General features: G+C 33.9%; 1 long non-coding RNA gene across 11 annotated transcripts; it reads left to right on the top strand.

Annotated features, from left to right (window-relative positions):
• The first annotated feature begins 1888 nt into the window (after window positions 1-1888).
• Window positions 1889-11205, top strand: LOC107873477. 11 transcript variants are annotated; one of them, XR_007056997.1, is made up of 7 exons: window positions 1889-2001; window positions 2691-2754; window positions 6516-6625; window positions 7555-7623; window positions 7771-8887; window positions 9775-9841; window positions 10763-11205. It is a non-coding gene; the product is annotated as an uncharacterized LOC107873477 (long non-coding RNA). The 11 variants fall into 11 exon arrangements; XR_007056993.1 differs by adding an exon at window positions 5298-5443 and having other exon boundaries at window positions 7555-8887; XR_007056999.1 differs by lacking the exon at window positions 1889-2001 and adding exons at window positions 2035-2339; window positions 5298-5443 and having other exon boundaries at window positions 7555-8887.
• The last annotated feature ends 14292 nt before the right edge of the window (window positions 11206-25497 follow it).

Raw genomic sequence — 25497 nt, 5'->3', positions numbered from 1 at the left:
CTAAGATGGCGGGTGATCCCTAAGAGAATGTCAGTTCTAAACTAGTGGGTGACATCTCTTAATCCTATGCTGGCTACATAGTTCTGGAACTTAGGGACTACTACTAAGGACCCAGTCCTAAATGGCAGGTAAGCCCCCATCCCAAGGTTCTCTCTATGTTGAATCTTACTCTCAATTGAACTGATACTGATTACTAAACTTATTTAAGTTTGGCTGACATGATAATTGACTGAACTAACAATGCTCATACATGTCTGAAAGCATTCTAAAAATACTAAGACTAAGTAAATAGCTAAATTTTGGTTTATTCATAACCCTCAGGACTCGATAGCAATAATAATAGGACCGACCGCATGAAAACTTTGAAACCACAGTGGGGGAATCTTTATTCAACATTCAACACTTAGGCATTTCATTAAACACGTGAAGGTCATAAGTTAAAGCATAGGAATAGTTAAATCATGTGATAATAACATAATCGCAATACTAAAATCATGGGTTGAGGATGTAACATGCAAAAATCACCATTCAAATGTGCCAAGGGAAAATTCAAACGAAAACACATGGTAAACATAATTGAAATCAAAGTTCATAATAGCTTCTTGAAGATAACTCATAATAACATGTAAAAATCATGGGTTTAAACTTGAAAATAGATTCTCTGACTCCACCGGTATAAAGGCCCCATGAATGAACATCACATATACATTAATTGAAGAATTCATGAAGATTCCTGTGAAAATTAAGCTTGAATTTCCTTGATTTTTTTTGGAGGCTAGGGTTTGTTCTTCAGAGAAGATGCCTTGTTTTGAGAGGATTTTGTGAAATAGGATAGCAAATTATGCTTTTAGGATCCTAAATCCCATTTTATTGACCAAATGGGAGAAGGGTAAAGACTCAATTGCCTTTGGAAAAATGGAAACTAAAGCTGGAAAAATAGGGGTGGACGATGAGTCGGGCGCCGTGGGCTCTGTATTGGTGGTCTAAGCCCCGCCCGCGGGCACCCCTAGTAGTGCAATAGAGGGCCACCGCAGGCTTGTCCTGGAGAAGCTACTATTTTGGACTTCCAAACATGCCCTTACGCTCGTTCAAAAAATCTGAAACTCACCCGAGATGTACCTTTGATATCCCCGATCATGAATCAACTTAAAAATTAACTTTTCGATGTCAGGAAGGTCGAAAATAAAATCACTGAAATTTAAGGGATTTAGAATTGACTAAATCCTAACACGTAGTGAAATTTTCAAACTCTTGTAACCCTTTTACATACAATAGTCAGCTGGATTGAGCTAGTATCTTACAGGTCTTACATTCCTCCCCGTCCTTCCTGTTCCCCAAGATCTCATAGAAGAACTAGTATTGCATGGGAATTTTTTATGAAAATAGAAGCAAAAAAGTAAGGTGCAATACAATATTTGTGAAATTGTATATAAGCATAAAATCGGAGGCAATAAAGGAGTTATTGGTTCATTGATGAGACATTTAAGAGATAGACATACTAAAGAGTTAATTATTGCACAAGGTGGTGAGACTGTTGGTGGGCCAACACAAACTAGATTGAACCCAACAAGCGGTCAATTAACTAAGAATTATAATAAAATAAAGAACCAGGAAGAAATAGCAAAAATGATAGTTGTGGATTGTTTACCTTACACTTTTTCTTCTTTGGATGCTTTTATTCATTATATTTATGCAATTTATATTCCTATGTTTAATGGTATTTCTAGAAGTAATTATCGGGCCGATATTTTTAGACTCCATGCACAATATGTTAATTATTTATCTATATTATTAAAAAATATTTCAACTATATAGAAAGATGAACTGAGGGACGACCAGGGGTATAACAGTCATATTACACCAACACATAATTCTAGAATCTAGACTAGAAGCATTTACCTATTCTTGCTCACCGACATACCTCATTTTCTTTTTAACTAACTTTTTCCCTTTTTCCCTTCTGCCTTTTAGTTTTGGCTTTGTCTTCACTTCTAATTTTGGGTAAGTTTTCTCTCAATTTTTGTTTTAATTTTGTTCAATTATTTTCTAATTTCTCAACATATAGATAAGTGTAGGGTTCCAGAAAGTTTGTTATGCATGAATGTAGTTGTAATATTTCTACTATATAAGGATGAACAAATAGATTATCGAATCTATTTTTTGTATCTGTTTCCCTATTTTATAATAGATTTTCTTCTTCTTATTTTGTTTTTATCTGTTTCACGTTGATTTCATTTAGGTTTTTTTATAGTCGCTTGAGAGCAACGATTCTGTTGCCCCAAAGGTTTAATATATGCTTTTTTCCTACATCTGTTTGAGAAAATTCCTCAAAAAATCAGGTTTTCATTAGATTTCTATTACATATATTTTGGTAAATTTGTTGCTTCTCCCAGGCCTGTGCGTTGTATAGCGAAGAGGTCTTTAATGAACCATAAAAATTGCACCTTTAGACTATCAGTAGCTTTCAATAGATTCTCCGTAAAGGTTGGTTTCTCGTAATAATAATAATGCAGAGTCGGGGATCCATTGCCTGGTTCGCAAGATTTGGGGTGCGATCCCCAATTTCATAACTAATGCTTTCCATGTTTGCTTCTATGACTTCCTTATATTTCGTCGGCCGATGAGTTTTCCAGATTCTCCGACAAATGTTTCCCTGAATTATGCTGGTTTGACCTTTTTTTGTGGTGTAGGTTATGGCAGGACACACAAAATAGGGTTTACTTAATGAAAGAGCTCGATAGAATTACTGTTCAAGTATGTACTAATTTTTGTCTTGTGAAAAAAGTATCATTATTGTCCTACTGCCTACATGATTAGTGCTCAAAATGTAAAATTCAAAGAGCAGTCCTTGTCCGTTTTTGTTATGTTTGGCATTTTATGTATAATATCTAGCAATAGATATGCAGTCCTCTTCTCTGGTTTGTGGTTAATTAAGTAAATATTCTCTTAGTATAGTTTGATGTCCATTCTTGTGCAAACACACTGTTTCATGAGGAAATTAATAAAACAAAGGTTCTAGGTCTTGAATCACTTCAAGGAGATACTACCTTTTCTAAGCTCTTTAGGATAAATGTTTGCATTGATCATATTCAAGGGTTGGCTATTGCACTCATATACGAGGCATATTTCCATTCTTCAATGCTGTCAGGTGAAATTTGTTTTTGAAATCATAGTTAAAAAGAATGTGTGGAATGGTGAAACTAAATTATTAGGTTAGAAGGACAAAGTTTTTGTATATGGTTAACCTAATTAGTTCAGAGGAACCAAAACTATAAGGGGTCTACCAAGTTCATTCCAAGTTCCCTGTGTTCTTTTTATTGATCATAGAAGGGGCACGCCGACTCCAGCAGTGATTCTCTATGTTTTGGAGAAAAATATGTGAAATATTATTGCGTTATGATTTTGAATGGAAAGATTCAGTTTATGCTTTCTGTCCCATATCATTTTAGATTAAGTTCTTTTCTGGATGTATTGCTAATTGGTGAGTTTTCCTTGATAAGAAAAATTATTTTTCTTAACTTATTCTTGCATATCGCAAGACCTGTGATTATGCATGTTTATAGTTGGATGCCTTGATCTTCTTCTCTTAGTGGACAGATAGCAGTTGTTAGAAATCTGTACTTCATTTGGGAGGTTCACTATAGCTTTGAAAAACACTCTATATTTTCATTTTCTCTTTGCATTCTATGGGGCCATAATTCCATCCTTACGTCCCTTACGATGACAGTTTGAAGAATATCTAGCCATTTTTACAAGTAGTAGAAATTGAGGAAAGTTGACATATAATGGGCAATAACATTTCTTGTCTTAAAACTACAAGTAAAAGATTACCTGCATTCTTAAGAAGACTCTTAATTTTAATGTGAACTTTGAGCTGTAATATTAAATTGGTTGCATAAGAGTAGTTTATTGACACATGTATCATTTAGTAGATCACTTGGAGGCTTGTGAAAAAAGGATCATTATTGTTCTACTGCCTACGTGATTAGTGTTCAAAATGTAAAATTCAAAGAGTAGTCCTTGTACGGCTTTGTTATGTTTGGCATTTTATGCATAATATCTAGCAGTAGATATGCAATCCTCTTCTCTGGTTTATGGTTAATTAAGTAGATATTCTCTTACCATAGTTTGACGTCCATTCTTGAGTAAACACTCTGCTTCATGAGGAAATTAATAAAACAAAAGTTCTAGGTCTTGAATCACTTTAAGGAGATACTACCTTTTCTAAGCTCTTTGGGAAAAATGTTTCCATTGATCATATTCAAGGGTTGGTTGTTGCACTCATGTACGAGGTATATTTCCATTCTTCAATGTTGTTAGGTGAAATTTGTTGTTGAAATCATAGTTAAAAAGAATATGTCGAATGGTGAAACTAAATGATTAAGTCAGAAGGACAAAGTTTTATATGGTTGACCTAATTAGGTCAGAGGAAGCAAAACTGTAAAGGGTCTACCAAGTCCATTCCAAGTTCTCTGTGTTCTTCTTTGTTGATAATAGAAGGGGCACGCTGACTCCAACAGTAATTCTCTACGTTTTGGAAAAAAATATGTGAAATATTATTGCATTATGATTTTGAATGGAAAGATTCAGGTTTAGCTTTCTATCCCATATTAGTTTAGATTAAGCTATTTTCTGGATATGTTGTTAATTGGTGAATCTTCCTTGATAAAAAAAATTATATTCCTTAACTTATTCTTGCATATCGCTAGACCTGTGATTATGCATGTTTACAGTTGGATATCTTAATCCTCTTCTCTTAATGGACAGATAGCAGTTGTAAGAAATTTGTACTTCATTTGTGAGGTTCAGTACAGCTTTGAAAAACACTCTATATTTTCATTTTCTTTTTGCATTCTTTGGCGACATAATTCCATCCTTACACCCCTTACGATGATAGTTTATAGAATATGTATCCATTTTTGCAAGTAGTAGAAATTGAGAAAAGTTGACATATAATGGGCATTAACATTTCTTGTCTTAACACTAGAAGTAACAGATTACCTACATTCTTAAGAAGACCCTTAATTTTGATGTGAACTTTGAGCTGTAATCTTAAATTAGTTGCATAAGAGTAGTTTATTGACACATGTATCATATAGTAAATCACTGGGAGGCTTGTGAAAAAAGTATCATTATTGTTCTACTGCCTACATGATTAGTGTTCAAAATGTAAAATTCAAAGAGTAGTCCTTGTCCGACTTTGTTATGTTTGGCATTTTATGTATAATATCTAGCAGTAGCAATGCAGTCCTCTTCTCTGATTTGTGGTTAATTAAGTAAATATTCTCTTGCCATAGTTTGACGTCCATTTTTGAGCAAACACAATAAAACAAAGGTTCTAGGTCTTGAATCACTTTGAGGAGCTACTACCTTTTTCAAGCTCTTTGGGAAAAATGTTTGCATTGATCATATTCAAGGGTTGACTGTTGCACTCACGTTTGAGGTATATTTCCATTCTTCAATGTTGTCAGGTGAAATTTATTGTTGAAATCATAGTTAAAAAAAATATGTGGAATGGTGAAACTAAGTTATTAGGTCAGAAGGACAAGTTTTTGTATATGGTTAATCTAATTAGTTCAGAGGAAGCAAAACTGTAAGGGGTCTAACAAGTCCATTCCAAGTTTCCTGTGTTCTTTTTTGTTGATCATAGAAGGGGCACACCGACTCCAGCAGTGATTCTCTACATTTTGGAGAAAAATATGTGTAATATTGTTCCGTTATGATTTTAAATGGAAAAATTCAGGTTTAGCTTTTTGTCCCATATCAGTTTAGATTAAGTTGTTTTCTGAATATGTTGCTAATTGGTGAATTTTCCTTGATAAGAAAAATTATTTTCCTTAACTTATTCTTGCATATCGCTAGACCTGTGATTATGCATGTTTATAGTTGGATGCCTTGATCCTCTTCTCTTAATGGACAGCTGGGAGTTGTTAGAAACCTGTACTTTATTTGCGAGGTTCAGTATAGCTTTGAAAAACACTTTATATTTTCATTTTCTCTTTGCATTCTTTGGGGCCATAATTCCATCCTTATGTCCCTTACGATGACAGTTTAAAGAATATCTAGCCATCTTTGCAAGTTGTAGAAATTGAGGAAAGTTGACATATAATGGGCATCAACATTTCTTGTCTTAATAAACATAGACATTATTCCTGCGTTCCTTATGATATACAATTTTTTCTCGGGGGATAGACACTAGAAAACTTTTTTAGGTTGGACATTTTTGTTCTGACATAATAGGGCATTTTTGTATCCACATAAAATTACCGAATATGTTTTTAGCATATTATGGCTCAAGGTCAAGGTCAGGCAAGTTATCCTTTTGTTAAGCGTGACCAGTCATTAATCAGGCTAAAATAAAGTAGATTGTCGTAATGATTATACTTATCAAAAAAATATCGATCATATATAATGGTTATCATGAGTTCGTAGCTGGGGATTTACCTAAGTATTAATGTTATATGTTTCCTCTTTCTATTTTTTTGAATATTTTTCTTCTTTTTGTATTTCTATAGGATAAGAAGTTATTGAAGTTGACGCCTGATGATCATTTGAATTTGGAGGGATTTGAATTAAATCTTTTCTCAAAGGCAGACAAATAAGATATAGCTGGACAAGTAGACTTGTAAGAGTCATTTAAACTGCACCATATGATGTTTGTTTATATTTAAACTTTTCTTAATCGAAATAAACTATGAATTGTATTTGTAAAGAAAACACTCTGTCTGTTCTATCTGGTCTATCCTCGTGCCACATAATGTATATATTGGAGATCCTTGAACAGTTCGGTGAACTCCAGCGTGATGTGAGTTTTCATCATACCATAATAATATCAATATATTTTTTTCACTTGGCCGTTCGTCCTATTTTTTTCTTCTTTTGGGTGGGAGTTGGGGTTGGAGGTGGGTACAGGGTTTAACAATGCAAATACAATTTTTTCCCGCATCATTGTGGGTCTTGTAAGTTTGAATAAATATGTCTTTATGTATGGGTAGTCTCTATTTACCCTATGTGTGTTTTTCTCGTCTGTTTAACTTGTTTGTTGTTTCCATCTGTGACGTTGTTCCTTGACCTTCTTATTTATCAATAGCTCAAGCAAAAACATAAGTATACAGTTTGGAAGGCAGCAAATATAAGGAAAGCTATAAAACAAAGACGAAAGCCTATTCCAGTCCCTCCTGGTGGTGGTGATGATTTTTCATTATCGGGCCTTCCTGGTGGTGAAAGTATTTGATTTCTTAGTCATTTGGATAATTGATCTCCTGTTGAGATTAATATATTCTTTAACCCTATTTTTAATTGTGCCAAGTCTCAGGCATGAATGTCTTATATCTAATTTTTCACACTCTCCCTTTTTCTCTGTAATCCCTAGATAATTAGTTGATAGTTCTGATGAGATTGTCATTCCAATTCCCTATTTATGTCAACTTATCCAGTTGTATTCTTAGAAAATATGTTATTAAGAATGTTAAGCTTCACAGCACTGTGAGGAAGTATGGAATGTCTTTGTCACATCGACATTTATGGTGTTCTCTTCCACTTTGTTAACGTCAGGAGGAATGCTTGCAGAGACTACAATACCATATAGATGTTGCATATGATAGTTTAGTTCCTGAACATCAGGTATTCTCTATTTGAAAATGTCTTGTCCATGTACTTATGGACTTAAGACCAAACATTTTAAAGGATTTTAAACATTCCATTAAGATTGAATTTACATTCTCACTGTTCACCTTTCACTGTCTCTCGCTCCCTCTCTTTTACCAAAAGAAAGCTTTACGTGCATTGTGGAAAGTTGTCTTCCCTGTGGAAGAACTCCATGGTTTAATATCTGAGCAATGGAAGGAAATGGGTTGGCAAGGAAAGGATCCATCTAATGACCTTAGGTACATCAGCATCTCTCATTCCTTTCCTTCTCAAGAATTCAGAAACAAGAAACCACTGATGGTTAAGCTTATCGATATTTTGCGTTCTTTTGCCCTTTCTGGTCCTTCCACTGTTGGTTCACCACTGACATGTTCTGGTTGGTTTCAATAGGGGTTCCGAATTCATATCACTGGAGAACTTGTTATATTTTGCGAGAAATTTTCTGGTACATCCTCTTTCTGACTTCTCTTTATGAAGAGGTGACATAGTGAACTAAAAACCTTTTATGCCTATAATTAGAAGTTATTCTAAGCATTAACAAGTGCTATTTTTTAATAATCATTGTTTCTTCTTAAAATTAAATGGGTCTTAATGATTATCTCCGAAATGGTGGTTATTAGTCGGATGTTTGTGTTAATAAATTGATTCAATTGACAAAGTATGATTCTATTTGATTCCTCAACCTTTAAAAATATATTTGTAGTTGAGAGGGTGTTGGTTGATGGGCATCTTAAAGTATGGTTCAAGTGTTCTCCAATTCCTTGCTATTGTCAAACAGAAAAGTTTAGCATACACCCTTTTGTTTTCTTTGAGATAGCATAACATCTAAAATTTCTACTATCTAGAATAGGGGGTGGAGGCACAATCAAGGGTAAAGCAGTAATTTCACACTAATAAAAATTTTCTCTTTCCACACAATCCACTTCTTTGGATATAATCCGCCAGACAGAAAAAAGCTCAAGTTTATTTTTACTTGTCTGTTCTTTGATCTCATCTTCTTGTGTTGCGGATGCCAGGTTAGCTATTATCTCATTTCCTCCTAAATTTCTTTCATCTTTTTCCTATTTTCTAATTTTATGACTTATTCTAACTTTCCCTCTTAATGTTCTAGGGTGTATTTTCTTCCTTATTTCTCTTTATTCACTTTAATTTATTGATATTTATTTTGATCAAATCAAACTTTCAGAGACTATATCTTCAGTTGGAACTTCATCTTCTCCATTGGGTGTTTCAATGTTAGGTATGTTTTCTTTCGATTTTTTATCTGAAATTTATGGTTGATATTATTATTGTTTTGTCTAATATCTCTCCAATTTCGTGGTTAAAGTGGAGATTTTTTACTATTGCATAATAAGCCTTTAGAAGACAACACATTATGTGTATTATTTTATATTGGGATACATAATATTTAAGACTTGGATGCCTTAATTGTCAAATATCTCAACTGGACTAAGTAGACTATTCCTAAAAATGATGTTGATGATCTAAGAATCATTGCTTAGTAGTCTATGGGACATTCCCGAAATAACAAGGATGCTTAAGTCTAATAGAGTAGCTAATTCTTTTGGTCAACGAGTCGAAATGTTGTATGCACATAGAGCCGTAATAGCCCAAGATTTATCCCATTTGGAGAAAAAATGAAAAATAAATCATACTGTGAAGTGAATATAATAAAATGTATAAGTGTTTCTTCATTATTCACAAACAATCTACAATTTGAAAACTAATTATATTGCACTATATTAAGACAAGTTTCCTTATGTGGAGCAAAAGCACTCGCGGATGACCATATATAAAGATATCCATAAGCAGGAATAAGAGGCAATTATGATTTTCATTATTATGTAAACTACTTTAGCAAAAATTAGGACAATAAATTTTTATATGTTTATTCAGATAGAGTTGAGACAGCGGGGTCAACAGAAATTTATGAGCTTTTGACTTAAATGTTTGGCCTATGTATTTGTAGACTGCGAAACTCAAGCTTTGGATATTTGCAAGTCTTTACTTCTATTATATGCTTACTGATATTAACTAGAAGCTAAGTTAATTTTTGATCATTTTGGAAAATACTTTTGACTATTGATATTTTTTATCTGAAGATTTAGCTAATTGCAGTTTATATAGGTAAGGTTAATAACCCTGATTCAGAAAGCATGACTATAATAAATGAACAATCGCCAAAAGTATCATGGTAAGCTTCTTATACACTATATTTTTAATCTCATTTCATCAAACACACTCTACCATCTTAGAGATTTTAAGATAGTGTATATGATAAAGAACTATGAATAATTTGAATTTATATATAGCTTGAGCAAATTAAGACAGGCTGCTATTTTATTTTTTGTTTCCAAAATATAGAAGAAGAGGTATGACGCTGAAAAAAAAATGAATGATTTATAAAAGCTTTGCTTACGAAGTATAGAGAATATATTAGCAAGAGTATTTAGTAATTGTGGCATGTATAGTCTGAGAAGTATACAAATATTGATGTCAGATCGATCACATCTTTCATTTGAGCTATGTTTTATTTTATTATTACAAGATTAGATTTTTCTTTTGATTAGTATCACTAACAATTGTGCATCAACACTATATTCATAAATTAAAAATGGCTTTAGCTTGGTAGATTAAGCATTGCCCTGTGTAGTTTGTCTGGGAGCTATGGAAGAGGATAAAAAAGAAAAGTACGGTGATAATAACTTCTCAAACATTTTAATTTATCAACTCTACACAATTTATTGGTTTACAAATTTCGTATGATGAAAAGTTTGTCTTCTAATTATCCTGAAATGACAGTGAGTTAGAGAGATACATTCCTAGGCTAAATTATAGAACAATATATTGATAATTTGAAATGAAGGAAGATGACTCATATGGATTCATACTGATAAGAGTAGATACTTTAGTGCATCTCTTAGAATTGATAATTATACATGCTCGATTAGAAATATTTATTTAGGAAATGAAAGTAGATGAAAGAGATAACATCAAATATAAAGGTGCTAGATAGTGATAAATATAAGTTCGTGTTTTTCCTTGTACTTGGCAAAATGAGATCTTTTGTCATAATTGATTAAATTGTAATAATAATTTTATGAAATTATTGTAGGTGAATATTAAATAATGACATTCCAAAGTGATTTATCATATGTCAATTGTTGAAAGTTGTCGAAGAAGAAAAACTCTAGAATGTACTACCAACAAGAAGTTTGTAATGACGTGTACGACACAAAGATTACTGCCAGAATGTGCTACCAACTTCAAGTTTGTAATGATGTGGGGACGCCATTAAGATTATTGCCATTGAGTCGTGAAAATTACAATGTCTAATTCAGAAATTCAAGATTAGAAAAAAGAAGTGTCTTTCATGTAAATTTATATCATTTTTATTTATTCTGAGCAATATGTCTTGAGATACCCGTTGGACTTATTAACAGTTCCATAATGCTTAACTATATCAGAATATTATTTAGAGTGGCAAAACACTAGCCGCTATAAATTGTCAATGTTCGGGCCTGTGCTACGCACGGGCTATACTTATCTAGTTTGATATAGAATTGCTCTAACTTTTGATATTAGTCGTGTTGTTAATAAAAATGATTATTTAACAATTACTTATCACTGAATAGATAATAATTTTGATATGCAAAAACGTATTTTAGCTTTTTTGTATGATGAAGATCGTAGACATACTGGCAAATTTATTTCTGAATCTATTACTAAAGTTGTAGAATATATATTATTGAATGAAAAATTTTATATATTGATTTTGATAATGCATCTAACAACAAGACTACTATTGACAAGTTAAAAGTTGACCTTTCTCCGCAGTTACCTGAATATTTCATATTAAGTGTGTTTGTCATATATAATTTAATTATAAAAGATGGTCTTGAATTTTTTGAGATTTATATTGAAAAGGTTCGGCTTGATGTTGGCTTTATTCAAGGAAATAATCCAAAAATAAGAGTGAGAGAATTTAAAGTTAAATGTGAAAAAAATGGACTTAGATCGATATTAATGCCTAAAGAATGTGATACTAGATGGAATGCTACTTATACTTATTTAAAAACTTGTCTTGCTTATAAAGTGTAACACCCCGTATTCAAGTACGTGTATTGGTGTATTCAAGTACGTGTATTGGTCTTATTTATATGAAATTAATTTTTTTTATTTTATTTATACCAGAATTTGTCCGTCGATGGATCCATGCAAAGGTTATTGAATAAGATTTCCAACGATATAAAGATTTCAAAAAACGGATAGGTTTCGGATATAATCGAGCACGTTCGAAACAATAAAACGGTGGCCAGGATATTTGGGAATAGTAAATGTGCAGGAAAATTTCCTGCACACAAACTACTGAGGCCAGCCGAATTTTTGGGTCAACTTCGAACTATCATAAATACCGTAATATAATGAACTGAGAGAGCTGCAACCTATGAAAAGAAAGATATTTGAGTCTTCTTTCCAATGCAATTGGTTTCATACAAATCCAACGTCTGAGTAAGGAGTTATACTTGTTTTACTTCAGCCTATCAAAACAAATTTTTAGGGCCAACTTCAAACAACCATAAATCCTTGTACAGGACGAACTGGGTGACCTACTTTATATGAAATGAAAGCCCTTTGAATTATTGAGAAATATATACATGTATATGAGTTCAAAAACTCATTTTCATCATCAATCATTGAGAAATAACAAACTCTAGCCAAATTTGACCTTTAAATTACTTTTGATTCAACCGTAGAAATTCTAAAGTAATCCGATAACTATATTCATCATCTCGAGAGCTTCGAGCGGCACCTATTATTTGTGCAAACAGGATCGCATAATCAAGAGGTGAATTCTAAGGTATGAATATTGTTTGCCTTTGTTCTTTTCCATATGTATATGTATGATAGAGGATTATATGTAGTGGTTGTTATTGAAAGGTGATGGAAATAGGGTTATGGACTATTTTGCATGGTGTGGTTGTATTGAATTGTGGAAGGTGGATATGGTAATTGAGTTATGGAAGGTGGATATGGTGATATACTATTGAATTGATGATTATTTGTGTCTATGGCTCAATTTGGTTTAATGGATTGGTTGGAAGGATAAATGAATCCAAACTTGATATTGGAGGATGTTGTATGAATATGCATGGCATATGAATGTAATTGGAGTATAATAGGGTTAAAGTGACACCCTTTATGGTGTAATTAAGGCTTACTACTTAACCACTAGTTTGGTGAATTCAAATAATTGAATTGTGACGTTTGGTTGCTAATACTAGATTGCTATATATGTTCATTGTAGATAAGTAAAATAAAAAGACGGGAAGTCCATTTGGGACTAGTATTGAAGGTTGATAGTCAGGTAAGTAAAGCATGCTCTATACCATATCTTTGGCATGAAAGTGAACAATTGTTCTATTAAGAAAGTTTCCAAAGTTATTCAATAACATGTGATCCATAATGGTTTTGTATGATGTCCTACGTTACCAATGAACTTGTTTCCACCCTACAAGATGTCAAGACATTCTTATACTTACTTGTCTTCCAAATCTTACATATTTATTGCACTAATAAATGTCAGAAGGTATCCGGTTACTCAAACAAGATCCATGTGCTATTAATGACTCCAAAACGTTTCTTTGATATACCAATAAGTTCCTACTTCATTGTTGTGGCATTGATGACTCCAAAACACTTCATTGATGTGCCAATGAGTTCTTACTTCATTGTTATTGCATTGATGGTCTATTTATATGTCTCTTATTAATGTATCATTGTTTCAAAGTATCAAAAATGCGGTGGCGACCGAAATAATAATCTCAAATATTAATTGAACTAAGTAATGGAAGTTTTCTCTTATCGGGTGGTATCCTAGGGGCATAAGCCTATCATGGGTCGATCCCTATTTATGTGTTTATGGGTGGTATCCTAAGGGCATAAGCCTATCATGGGTCGATCCCAGTTGATATGTACTGGAGGCAGCCTAATGGACACAGTACAGTACAGTAATAACTACAAAGATGTTAAGAACGAAGGTAAAGTGATTGAATAAATACAATGTACAAGTTATCACAAGTTCTAATAAGTGTGGTCCACTCCTATTATGATTTATTCACTTGTTTTTTATTTCTATTGAGCTCCTATATCATATGTGATTATCTACAGCTTTACATACCCAGTACATATTTTGTACTGACGTCCCCCACGGGAGACCTGCATTTCATGTTGCAGGCACAGGTACCTCAGCTCATACACTACACAAGTAAGAGCTAGGATATCCAGCTGCTTTTGGTAATCTCCTGTTTGCTTCGGGGCTTTCCATGTCATATCCATTCACTTTTGGTATTGTATAGAAGTTAGTTATATGGCAGGGTGTGTCCCGACCTTAGTTAAACTCTGTGTATTATCTAGAGGCTTTGTAGACCAAATGTACAGTCAAGGTGGTGTTTTGTTAATAGACGTGATGGCTCCAACGGCCAAGTATTGTATATACACATATATGTGTGCTCGAGCTTATACAGGTGATTATTTTCTTTTATATACGACATGATGCTGTTTGAATTTTGGGTTGTCATATAGGTATGCATGGGAAGTATAAGGTTATGAGCTGGTTCTCCTGGGCCTCCTCGGTTATGGGTGCCAGTCTGCCCCAATAGGATTTGAGGCGTGACAAAAGTGGTATCAGAGAAGTTTGTCCTAGTGAGTCTACAAAGCCGTGTCTATGTAGAGTTTTGTTTATCGGTGTGTCGTGCACCGCATCTATAAACAGAAGGCTATGGAAATTTAGGAATTGTTTTTTTTCTTCATGTTTTAGATCATGCGATAGAGCCTATATTGTATATGAAGTCATAGTTGACCACTGAATCCGTTTTTTTCTTTTATTATAGTAATGATGCCGGTTACCAGAAGCAAGAATACCGGTAAGTAGATGTGGCTGCCGGAGAGGGGACTAGTAAATCACCCGCTATACCAGCTAATCAAAGTGAGGCTCTAGCTGAGCATGCATCAGAAACTTCTTCCACTCCGAAAGAAATAAGGGAGAGGAGAACTATATCCCCAGAGCCATCTATTAATGTTGTTGATAAAAATCTTAGAAATACAGTGCAACTTTTGACTCGTATAGTTGCTGGGCAAGCTCAAGGGCAAGCCATTCATACCATGGGTCCTAGTGGTATAGATAGGGCGGCTAGCCTTCGAACATAGGATTTTCTTAAGATGGATCCTCCCACTTTTACTGGATTAGATCTTAACGAGGACCCACAAGACTTTATTGATCAAATTCAAAGGGCCTTAGATGTTATGCATGTAACGGGTAGAGAGACAGTGGAGTTAGCGGCATATAGATTTAAAGGGGAGGCTATATATTGGTACGAGGACTGGAAACGATCTAGGGGTATTGATGCACCCCCAGCTACTTGGAAAGAGTTCAAAGAGGTATTTCTTGATCATTATCTTCCATTAGAGATTTGTCAGGCCCGTGCAAATCAGTTTTTAAATCTTCGTCAGGGGAATATGAGCGTGAGGGAGTACAGTCTCTGATTTAATTCCTTGTCGATATATGCTCCTAATATTGTAGCTACTATGGATGACAGAGTTCATCAATATGTGGATAGGCTGGATCTATATCTGGTTAGAGATTATACTATTACCGCTTTGAACAAAGATTTGGACATAGCGAGGATCCAAACTTTTGCACAGAAAATGGAAGATCAGAGACAGAGGAGAAGAATACAGGAATTAGAAAGAGGATATTCCAAAAAGGCCAGATCTACAGGGCATTTTATGGCATCCCAAGGAGGGTTTAGACCACAGTTTTCTGCTAGACCACCTAGGCCATTATCTTCTTATTCTGCAACTAGTGCCCCACCACAGTTCCAAGGGTCTAAAGGAAATCAATTTGGGCACAGAAGTGAGAGTCAGAGTTTAAGGATAGTGGGGTACCAAGGGCAAGGGAATATGAGCCAATCGAGACCTCCTCGAGAGCCAAGCAATAAATGTGGAAGGTATCATTTGGGCGCATGTCGGCTGGGGACCAATGTTTGCTTTTGTGCAGTATGTTGGGGCATATGATGAGAGAATGCCCACGAAGGGGCATAGGGGGTATGGCACAACCTACGGGGTCATTTGTTGTATCATCATCATCGATGCCTTATTCAGGAAGGGGTGCACAACCAATGGGTTGTATTAGAGGTGACAGAGGAGCCACGAGTTCTAGCGAGGCTCAAAATCGTACGTATGCTCTAGTGGATCAACAGAATTTAGAGGCTTCCCCAGATATGGTTACGAGTACATTGTCTATCTTTTCATTTGATGTATATGCCTTAATTGATCCCGGTTCTATATTATCTTATGTTACTCTATTGGTTGCTGAAAAGTTTAAAAAAATAACCGAACTATTAGTTAAGCAATTTGAAGTGTCCACACCGGTTGGGGAATCTATTGTAGCTAGAAGGGTTTATCGAAACTGCATAGTAACTGTTTGTGGTCGTGATATGATGGCTGATCTTGTGGAGTTAGAAATGGTAGATTTTGATGTTATAATGGTTATGGACTGGTTGGCGTCTTGTTATGCCATAATTGATTGCTGCACGAAAAAGGTATATTTCCATTTTCCAAATGAATCAATCCTTGAATGGAAAGGTGAAATTGGCGTGCCAAGTTGTAGATTTATTTCTTATTTTAAGGAAAGAAGAATGATTTCTAAGAGATACATATATCATTTATTTAGAGTAAGGGATACAGAAGCGGAGCCACCAACTCTTCATGCTGTTCCGGTAGTAAATGAATTTTCTAACATATTTCCTAAAGATCTTCCAGGTTTGCCTCCTGAACGAGAAGTAGAGTTTGGTATTGATGTAATACTAGGCACCCAACCAATATTCATTCCTCCGTATAGAATGGCCCTAGCAGAATTACGATAATTGAAAAAGAAATTGAAAGATTTGCTAGAGAAGGGATTCATAAGGCCTAGTATATCCCCCTGGGGAGCCACAGTGTTGTTTGTGGGCAAAAAGGATGGCTCGCTGAGGATGTGTATTAATTATCTATAATTGAATAAGGTGACTATTAATAATAAATATCCTCTCCCAAGAATTGATGATTTATTTTATCAGTTACAGGGTGTCAAGTACTTTTCTAAGATTGATTTGAGGTCAGGTTACCACCAAGTGAGGGTCAAAGAGAAGGATATACCCAAGACAGCTTTCCGAACATGTTATGGTCATTATGAGTTTCTAGTTATGTCATTTGGGCTAACAAATGCATCCGGAGCTTTTATGGATTTGATTAATAGGGTGTTTAAGCCATTCCTGGATGTATTTGTGATAGTTTTTATAGATGATATTCTAGTTTATTCTAGATCAGAAGAGGACCATGCCAATCACTTATGACAGGCATTGCAGACTCTTCGTGATTGTAAGCTTTATGCAAAGTTCTCTAAATGTGAGTTTTGGTTAAAGTCGGTGGCATTTTTGGGTCATATTGTATCTCATAAAGGGATAAAGGTTGATGCTCAAAAGATAAAAGCTGTGAAGAACTGGACAAGGCCCACAACGCCTATGGAGATTCATAGTTTTCTCAGGTTGGCCAGTTATTATAGAAGGTTTGTTGAAGACTTTTCTTCCATTTCAGCACCCTTAACCAAGTTAACCCATAAAGCATCCAAATTCCAATGGAATGATGCCTGTGAGAAAAGTTTTCAAGATTTAAAGAACAAGTTGATTTCTACACCCATGTTGGTACTTCCAGAAGGCACCGAAGGGTATACAGTGTATTGTGATGCTTCCAGAATTGGTTTAGGATGTGTATTGATGCAGCATGGTAAGGTAATAGCATATGCTTCTAGAAAATTGTGGCCACATGAGAAAAATTATCCTACACACGATCTTGAGCTAGCAGCAGTTATTTTTTCTTTAAAGATGTGGCGCCACTACTTATATGGGGTTCATGTTGATATATATACTGACCATAAGAGCTTGCAATATATTTTTAATCAGAAGGATCTAAATTTAAGTCAGCAGAGATGGCTTGAACTATTAAAGGACTACGATGTTGATATCTTGTACCATCCAGGGAAAGCAAATGTGGTAGCTGATGCGTTAAGTCGTAAGGCTACGATGGCACCTATAGAACGTTCAGAGTGGTGTGACCAAGGCATTTGAGCTTACGCGAGAAGGAGTACTTTAGTGCCAAAACCGATTGTGTGTGCTGGATATAGACGGGCTAAGAAAGAAGATTATGACAGAGGCACATTGTTCAAGGTATTCCATTAATTCGGGATCAACTAAAATGTATCAAGATTTGAAAGATATGTATTGGTGGAATGACATAAAGAAGAGCATTGCAGAATTTGTAGCTGAATGTCCAAATTGTCAAAGAGTTAAAGTTGAGCACCAAAAACCCAGAGGTTATATGCAATGCATTAATCTTCCAAGATGGAAGTGGGACATGATCAACATGGATTTCGTTATTGGTTTGCCTCGTACATCTCAAAAGTTTGATTCTATATGGGTGATTATTGATAGGCTTACCAAATCTGCACATTTCCTACTAGTTAGGACCACTTACACAGTTGAAGAGTATGAGAAGCTGTACATTAAAGAGATAGTCCAATTACATGGAGTGCCAATCTCTATTATATCAGATCGGGGAACCCAATTTACCGCAAACTTTTGGAAGTCTTTTTAGAGGTGTTTGGGAACACAAGTGAAGTTGAGTATAGCTTTTCACCCTCAAACAGATAGACAAGCAGAACGTGCCATCCAAACACTTGAAGATATTCTACGAGCTTGTGTAATAGATTTTAAGGGAAACTGGGATGATCATTTACCTCTTACTGAGTTTGCCTACAATAATAGCTATCATTCAAGTATCAAAATGGCACCATATGAAGCTTTATATGTAAAGAAGTGTAGATCTCCAATAGGATGGTTCGAAGTGGGTAAAACTCTTTTGTTCGGACTGGATCTTGTTTATCAAGTCATAGAGAAGGTTAAAGTAATTCAGCAACGACTGAAAACAGCCCAAAGTCAACACAAGTCATATGCGGATAGTAGAAGGAGGGGGCTAGAGTTTTCTATAGGTGATTAGGCATTTTTGAAGGTATCACCAATGAAAGGGGTAATGAGATTCGGCAAGAAAGGAAAGTTGAGTCCACGTTATATAGGCCCGTATAAGATCACTCAAAGGTTTGGACAAGTTGCATATAAATTAGAGCTACCCCAAGAGCTCTCATCAGTACATTTGGTATTTCATGTGTTAATGCTTCGAAAGTGCATCGGAGATCCATCATATATCACTTCTACTGAGGATGTGCAAGTTGCGGAAGATATTATCTATGAGAAAGTGCCTATTGCTATTCTAGATCGCCAAGTTAAGAAGATAAGAAATAAAGAGATAGCATATGTGAAAGTACGTTGGAGAAAGGGAAGAGATTACATGGGAAGCTGAAGAAGCAAAGAAATCTAAGTCCCCTCATTTGTTCAAATATGAAGAGGAAGTTCAAGAAACGGAGTTAGAACATTAACAAGTGAGTTTTTCTTTTATATATGCATAGTATTTATGTGATGATATGAATATTAATGATGGACTTGAACTTGTTTCAGTTGAATAACTACGCTAACATTCGAAGACTAATGTCCTAAAGGGGGGAAGGATGTAACACCCCGTATTCAAGTACGTGTATTGGCGTATTCAAGTATGTGTATTGGTCTTATTTATATGGAATTAATTTTTTTTAATTTATTTATACCGGAATTTGCCCATCGATGGTTCCATGCGAAGGTTATTGAATAAGCTTTCCAACGATATAAAGATTTTCAAAAATGGATAGGTTTCGGATATAATCGAGAACGTTCGAAACTATAAAACGATGGTCGGGATATTTAGGAATAGTAAATGTGCAGGAAAATTTCCTGCACACAAACTACTGAGGCCAGTCAAATTTTTGGGTCAACTTTGAACGATCATAACTCCCTTAATATAATAAACTGGGAGAGCTGTGACTATTAAAAGAAATATCTTTGAGTATTCTTTCCAATGAGATTGGTTTTATCCAAATCCAACATCTGAGTAAGGAGTTATACTCGTTTTACTTCAGCTTATCAAAACAGATTTTTAGGGTCAACTTCAAACGACCATAACTCCTTGTACAGGACGAACTGGGTGGCCTACTTTATATGAAATTAAATACCTTTGAATTATACTTTAAACTATACCAATTTCACCCAAATCCTATATCGTATCAAAGACTTATGGTCGATCTACTTTAGCTTACTAAAATAGTCCACCAAGGGACAGATTTGACATTATTTAAATTTTAAAGGCATTTTGGTCATTTCCTATTATATTATGGACGGGAATATGTGTATATATACATGTATATGAGTTCAAAAACTCATTTTCATCATCAATCATTGAGAAAGAACAAACCCCAACCAAATTTGACCTTTAAATTACTTTTGATTCAATCGTAGAAATTCCAAAGTAATTCGATAACTTCGTTTGTCATCTCGAGAGCTTCGAACGGCACCTATTATTTGTGATAACAGGATTGGATAATCAAGAGGTGAATTCTAAGGTATGAATATTATTTGCCTTTGTTCTTTTCCATATGTATATGTGTAATAGAGGATTATATGTATTGGTTGTTATTGAAAGGTGATGGAAATAGGGTTATAGACTATTTTGGATGGTTTGGTTGTATTGAATTATGGAAGGTGGATATGGTAATTGAGTTATGGAAGGTGGATATGGTGATATACTATTGAATTGATGATTATTTTTGTCTATGATTCAATTTGGTTTAATGGATTGGTTGGAAGGATAAATGAATCCAAACTTGCTATTGGAGGATGTTGTATGAATATGCATGGCATGTGAATGTAATTGGAGTATAAGAGGGTTAAAGTGACACCCTTTATGGTGTAATTAAGGCTTACTACTTAACCACTATTTTGGTGAATTCAAATAATTGAATTGTGACGTTTGGTTGCTAATACTAGATTGCTATATATGTTCATTGTAGATAAGTAATCTGAAAAGACGGAGAGTCCATTTGGGACTTGTATTGAAGGTTGACAGTCGGGTAAGTAAAGCATACTCTATACCATATCTTTGGCATGAAATTGAACAATTGTTCTATTGAGAAAGTTTCCAAAGTTATTCAATAACATGTGATCCATAATGGTTTTGTATGATGTCCTACGTTACCAATGAACTTGTTTCCACCCTACAAGATGTCAAGACATTCCAATACTTAATTGTCTTCCAAATCTTACATGTTTATTGCACTAATGAATGTCAAAAGGTATCCGGTTACTCAAACAAGATCCATGTGCTATTAATGACTCCAAAACATTTCATTGATACACCAATAAGTTCCTACTTTATTTTTGTGGCATTGATGACTCCAAAACACTTCATTGATGTGCCAATGAGTTCTTACTTTATTGTTATTGCATTGATGGTCTATTTATATGTCTCTTATTGATGTATCATTATTTCAAAGTATCAAAAATGCGGTGGCGACCACAATAACAATCTCAAAGATTAATTGAACTAAGTGATGGAAGTTCTCTCTTATCAGGTGGTATCCCAGGGGCATAAGCCTATCATGGATCGATCCCTATTTATGTGTTTATGGGTGGTATCCCCGGGGCATAAGCCTATCATGGGTCGATCTCAGTTGATATGTACTGGAGGTAGCCTAATGGTCACAGTACAGTACAGTAATGATTACAAAGATGTTAAGAACGAAGGTAAAATGATTGAATAAATACAATGTACAAGTTATCACAAGTTCTAATAAGTGTGGTCCACTCCTATTACGTTTTATTTACTTGTTTCTGATTTCTATTGAGCTCCTATATCATATGTGATTATCTACAGTTTTACATACTCAGTACATATTTCATACTGACGCCCCCATGGGGACCTGCATTTCATGCTGCAGGCACAGGTACCTCCGCTCATATACTGCACAAGTAGGATCCAGGATATCCAGCTGCTTTTGGTGAGCTCCAGTTTGCTTCGGGGATTTTCGTGCCATAGCCAGTCACTCTTGGTATTGTATAGAAGTTAGTTATATGGCGGGGTGTGTCCTGACCTTAGTTAAACTTTGTGTATTGTCTAGAGGCTTTGTAGACCTAATGTACAGTCAAGGTGGTGTTTTGTTAATAGACGTGATGGCTCTAACGGCCAAGTATTGTATATACATATATATGTGTGCTCGAGCTTATACAGGTGATTATTTTCTTTTATATGCGACATGATGATGTCCGAATTTCGGGTTGTGATAGAGGTATGCATAGGAAGTATAAGGTTATGAGCTGGTTCTCCCGGGCCTCCTCGGTTACGGGTGCCAGTCCGCCCCAATAGGATGTGAGGCGTGACATAAAGTTTCTATGACAATGACTTTTAATCAATATTCTGGTTCTTTTCCTGAGTGTATGCTATATGATTCTGATTGGGCTGCAATTGATGATCTTGTTAAGTTTTTGAAAAAAAATTATATAGCTACGGTTAAATTTTCTAGTGTTTATTATCATACTGTTTGTAATATTTTAGCTTATTTAGCCGACATTTCTTATTTGCTTAAAGAATATAAGAATAGAGAAAGTTACGAAAAACCTGTTAGTGCTATGTTTGCTAAATTTAAAAAATATTTTTATCCATTTCCCCTAATTTACTTGGTTGGTGCTATACTAAATCCATGTATGAAATATAATACTATGTCTGAATTTAGTTCTATTATTTATACTGCCTTAGAGATAGAGCCTGAAGAAGAACTTTATTTGTTTACGGTTATGAGTGATGCGAATAGTAACATGAAAACATTATACAACCATTATGCTGATTTACTTGATATAGTTGTACCAACACATATCAGTCCAATTGTCGCTCCTCAAGCTCTCGAGGAGCCATTATCTTCTAAAAGACCGGCACATAGTGATTTTTCTGATTACTTTTATGATTTAAATGTTTGGGACAGGGTTGCGACTTCAACATACATAACAAGTTCTCAAGAAGAGCTTAAATATTATCTTCGATAGTCGATAGAGGATCGTAGAGTAAGGATCAATGTTTTGGATTGGTGGAAGAATAATGAAAGACAATATCATGTGCTTGAAACATTAGCTAGATATATATTAAATGTTCCAACGTTAACCGTTACATCAGAGAGCATTTTTAGTTAGGGACGACAACATCTTGGAGACAACCAACACTCATTGGGAAGCAATGCTATAAATATTCTAGTTTGCCTTAGAGAATGGATTAGAGCGGAATGAAGAAATCAAGAATGGAGGTGGAGCCGAAAGACGAACAGAATCTTGAAAAAATTATGACTTCAAGGGAGAACATAGCACAATCAAGTCCAATGCATGGTTTTGCCCCCATTGATTTTGACTTTCCTATGGCAGTTCTCGTTAATATTAACATGCATGAGTTGGAAAAAATTATGGAAAATATGTAGATTTTTCATTCATGTAAATTATAAGTTTTGGATCATTTTGCAATCAATAAAATACAACATTCATTCACTCCTTTGTAATTTTTTTCATTAAATTGAATTTCTAGTTTGAATTAAATACTTTTAATATATTACTATCAAATTTTACACTAGGTAATAAACATAACAAACATATATACTCATAATGAAAAAATAAATATCTTTTAAGTTCAAATATAATGAAAACATATAATGAATATATGTTCAAAACTTCAATTATTATTATATTAAGTAGTATATATTGTAATCTTGTATGTATATATGTGTTTTCTAAAGTACTATAACATGTAATGTATATATCTTTCAACTTTCAAGTGGTATTTAAAGTAGTATATATTCTACATATATGGGTATATATTTCTATAGACTCTAAAGTAGTATATATTTAACGTATACATGTGTATATGTTTTCTAAAGTAGTATACATATAGTGTATATATGTTGTATTTATATTATTTCAAGTGGTATTTAAAGTAGTATATATTCTACATATGTGTATATATTTTCTATAGACTAAAATAGTATTTATTTAATGTATACATGTGTGTATGTTTCTAAAGTAGTATTATGTGTAATATATATATTGTACATATATATGTTTATATATTTTCTATAGAATCTAAACTAGTATACATTTAAAGTATACATGTATATATGTTTTCTAAAGTAGTATATATTTAGGGTATATATGTTGTATGTATATTATTTAAAGTAATATTTTAAGTAGTATATATACTATATTGTACGTATATATGTGCATATATTTTCTATGGAATCTAAGCTAGTATATATTTAAAGTATACATGTGTATATATTTTCTAAAGTAGTATATATTTAGTGTATATATGTTGTATGTGTATTATTTAAAGTAGTATTTTAATTAGTATACATATTATACTGTACATGTATATGTGCATATATTTTCTATAGAATCTAAACTAGTATATATTTAAAGTATACATGTGTATATGTTTTCTAAAGTAGTATATATTTAGTGTATATATGTTATTTAAAGTAGTATTTTAAGTAGTATATATATTATATTGTATGTATATATGTGCATATATTTTCTATAGAATCCAAATTAGTATCTATTTAAAGTATACATGTGCATATGTTTTCTAAAGTAGTATACATTTAGTTTATATATGTTGTATGTATATTATTTAAATTAGTATATATATTATATTGTACGTATATATGTGTATATATTTTCTATACACTCTAAACTAGTATATATTTAATGTATACATGTGTATATATTTTTTGGAGTAGTGTATATTTAGTGTATATATATTGTATGTATATTGTTTAATGTATTTAAAATGTATATTGGTATGTATATATTGAAGCAAATATGTAAATTTGAATTTAATTGTTTTTTAAGTTTTGACCGGTTTTGACCAGTCAAAACCGGATACACTCTAAGTGGGCCTATTCGGATCTATTTCTGCAAATTTCACTGTTTGGGCCTGGACCGGACCGGACCGTTAAGAGTGACTCGGTACCAGACTGGCCTAGAACCCGATAAAATTACGTGGGATGGTGTCGGTTTGAACCGGCCCGGTTAACAGTATTAGATGAAACAAACTCAGTAGATATATCGGTTGTACTTTCATTTTGATTGGTCAATATTTCCTAAGACGAATAATTAAGTACCACTTTTAACATATTTATGTCAATTTTATAACATCATTGCAGGTACAAGAAGAAACATATTATATTATTATTGCATTGAGTCTTTGAATAATTAAGCATCAGGCTCTCAATGAGACCAACACAATGTACAAGTTCGGAGCTTAAAAGGCAAGTTTTTTAATTCAAAATTTCAAAAGGGCATATGAAAATGTGAAAAATCCAAAATGGACAAGGTAAACACAGGTGTTTACCTTTTCCATTATATAGTTAACGACGTTAGTCGTATGGTAAAGTACAAGGTAAAACCATATATTTACCTTACAAGGTAAATGGAGTCACTTACCTTAAAAAAGTGATTGAAAAAGTGTATGGTAAAATTATAATTTTACCTTACAAGGTAAATAGAGTCACTTACCTTATCCTTTGACTGAAAAGTGGAGAGTAAATTCCAGCAAGGAAGGAGTGTCTGCAAGATGGGACTTACCGCTAACAACGAACCGAAAAAATTTCCTTTTACTGGCTTATTGTAAGTCAAGTATGGACTCTTGTAAGGTAGGATCTCATGTTCACCTTGTAAATTAGGATCTCATGTATACCTTGTAGTAGTTTTAAAAGTCACGGTGCAATATAAAAAGTGTGAGTGTAGGTTTATTTCATTTGTAAAAATTCAAAAACAAAAATTGTGAACCTTCATAACT

This window comes from Capsicum annuum, chromosome 6, assembly GCF_002878395.1.
Source record: "Capsicum annuum cultivar UCD-10X-F1 chromosome 6, UCD10Xv1.1, whole genome shotgun sequence".
NCBI lineage: Eukaryota > Viridiplantae > Streptophyta > Magnoliopsida > Solanales > Solanaceae > Capsicum > Capsicum annuum.
The sequence above is the reverse complement of the archived record's forward strand: the minus strand, read 5'-3'. Positions and strand labels throughout refer to the sequence as shown.